Genomic DNA, 3,174 nt, shown 5'->3' with positions numbered 1-3,174 from the left:
TGTGACATTTAGCCAAGATCGAGAGCCCCTGCTTCACGGGGCGGCGAAGTCCCGGCCGCTCTCGGGGGAGGGGTGCCCGTCTGCTTTGGAGAAACAGCGTCGCCATCGACGTGCCCCGTGGTGAGGTCGGCGCACTCATTCCTCACCCCTTCACGTTTGCCTGTGCCTGTACGGCTTCCGGCTTTGGGGACTGGGGCAGAGAGGAGGACATTTTTTAAAGTCCCAACTCATAGCATAATGTAGACGTGCCTGGAAACAGGGCAGCCTTTAAAGGTTTCTCCCTGCCCTCGGCCCTTCACCAGCATCCCGCGTCCTGAATTCGTCCTGTGTGCTGATTATGCAGCGGGGCGAAAGAGGTGACTCTCCATAACGGACCGGCTTTTTTTCTCACGTCCCTGACACATTGAATTAGGGTGTGTTCTCTCATCTCGGACAGTCACGTCACCCCACTCAGCACTTTTGACGTGGGGTTGGTGACGCAGAGGACTGAGCTCAGCAGAAAATCCGTTTTTGGCATCGGCGGGGGTGTCCTCCTGCCGAGAACTGGTTTTCTCCAAGGTTCTCGTCCTATAACTGCCCTTTGCCCCCACATTTCCCAGCAAGTCTGAGGCGCTCGCTAAACCCCCTTAGTCAGCCAGAGTAAGGGGTTCCCCGTGGCCTGCGGCTTGAGGGGCGAACCACGGGGCTTCAGCACCACGGAGAGTTCTCCACGGTCTCCTGGGTCACCGGGGGTCGCTGGCAAAGCCTTCCCCACGGGGACCACGTGTCCTCTGCCTTCATGACATGCACACGAAGTAGGACGCATAAAACAGAGCCCGGGACAGTGACCGTCCTCCCGCGTGGCCGCCCTCTCAGAAGGCGACGTCCTCATTTCCGTCAGTCTGTTTCTCTCTACAGACGTGGAGCCGTCCACAGTGGCTGACGGCGACTCTGGAGCTGCAACCCGCCCCCCTTACACGCCACGCGGGGGCAGGTGAAGCCCTTTGGCTCCTTAACACAGCCCCAGACTCCACTGTCTCACAAGATAAGAGTTCAGCAGCTCAGAGGTTTGGTGAATTGGGTTTTGAGTGGTCCGAACTTTATTGTGACTCTTGGGGGAATTTATTAGGTTTTGAGTAAGCTTTTTTTAAAACTTCTTTCAAACGTTACTGCAGTAAATCTGCACTGTTGATTTAGTGAATGGCAGTTCTGGGGTACTCTCTGCCGTCCTTAGTGAGAAGCAGTTCTGGGGTGCTCTCTGCAGTCCCCAGCGAGAGGCGGTTCTGGGGTGCTCTCTGCAGTCCCAGAAGGCTTTAACTCCTTCTACTTAGTACCCTAACAATATCCCAAGCCCCGTATCAGGTGGCTTGGAGGGCTCTCGGTCCCTTCGAGGCAAAGGCTTGGCAAAGACTTGCGTCGGCTCAGAGGCGGCAGAGGGCCCTGACCACAGACGGAATTGCAGACACACATCTTCCCTCGGGCTTCATCCACCAGGGTACCATGGTGTCGCATCTGACAGTGACCAATCTGAACGCGTCCCGGTTCACGATGACGGGCACAGAATTCACGTCTCTATCATGGCTCATTCACAGGGGGCTCCTGGGCCAGCCCGAAAGCGGCAAGTTTTCAAGGCGCCTCAGGCAGCCGAAGCTATAGTCACTAAGAACCAACGCGGTGATGAGACCTGCCACCAACAAGAACAGCTAAGGCTGGTTGACGTTTGCTAGTGCCGAGTTCTGTGCTCCGTGCATGAGACTTGTTCTCTCTTTAGTCAGCCCTCGTATCAGTTCTAGGGAACGGGGAGGAGTAGTATTCCCACTCTGCGAATCGCGGGAGGGGAAGCAGAGTTGCCAGCAGCCGGCGAGCTGGGACTTGAACTCGGGCAGTCTGGAAGCTCACGGCCCGGATCCTGACCCTCGTGTGTCGCTGTAAAGAGCCGTAGGACGACGTCTCGGCTCCAACACCTGAGTCCCCGCCTCTCTTCTCTTCCTTCGTTCCTTCCCCTCTTTCTTATTCTTTAAATAGAATCCTTGGAGACCCAATATTTGCAGCATGGAAAACTAATCGATTTATTACCCCCCAGAGGCACACCCAGCATCTCCTACACCAGGATTCTCTGGACCCCACAGCCGGCCCGCAGAGCGTGGGGAAGACGCATGGGCCCAGTGCTGTGGTTGGTGCGGTGACCTTTCCGTCACCCCCTGCCCCAGGCCCTGTGCAAGGTTGAAGGTGATGGGATGAGAAATTAGCATTCTGACTGGGGAGCAAGCCCCCCCAAACCGATTATGCCCCCCGCAAAGGAAAGGGCTTCTCCCCTGCTCGTCCGGGGAACCAGCACACGCCCCGGACATGGCTGTCCGGCACATGTGCTTTCTCTTTCTCGAAGTGCTTTGGAAAACACCCTGAAGTCCCCCGAAGCACGCGGCCTTCCCGGCTGGGACTCTAACTGCCAACCCACCCCTGACAGCAACACTCAGCATCCAGGCGAGAGCCGGAGGGACCTTCTGGAACTGACGGGATCCCTGGCCCGCCCTGCGGACCCACTGTGCGCCTGGAAAGCCATGTTTCCTGCAGTATTGACTCTTTCCCTTCACTGGCTCCAGGAAGCTGCTTCGACGCCCCGTTCTCTGACCTAAACAAACTGGCAAACCGTTTTCTGTAAAGGTCCAGATTGTCGATACCTCAGGCTCCGCAGGCGGCACGTTACCCGACACAGCTACTCAACCGTGTCAGAAGCGGCCAGAGACAAAGTGTGAACAAGCGGACGGGGCCGCGTTCCAATGGCACTATTTACGGAAGCTGGCGGCCGGCGGCCTGGGGCTCGCAGGCCACAGCGTGCCGACCCCGTCCTGGAGGCACTCGCCGGGTGTCCCATGCTCCACCGCCAGCTGTCGTAGGGGAGGACGCTGTCAAGAGCCTGGGACTCGGAACCAGGACTCTGCCACCAGCGAGCTGTGTGGCCGTCAGCAGGCCATTCCCCCTTTCCGGGCCTTAATATCATCATCTAAAAAATGAGACGCTTGGACTGTCAATAGTTCCCAAAGTAACAGAACCGCTGGGGAGAGCTTGCTGAAAATATACATATACATATACATATACATAATACATATACATATACATATACATATACATATACATATACATATACATATACATATACATATACATATACATATACATATACATATACATAGA

The sequence above is a fragment of the Pteropus vampyrus genome, unplaced genomic scaffold (genome assembly GCF_000151845.1).
Source record: "Pteropus vampyrus isolate Shadow unplaced genomic scaffold, Pvam_2.0 Scaffold457, whole genome shotgun sequence".
Classification (NCBI taxonomy): Eukaryota; Metazoa; Chordata; class Mammalia; order Chiroptera; family Pteropodidae; genus Pteropus; species Pteropus vampyrus.
Note: the sequence above shows the minus strand (reverse complement) of the source record.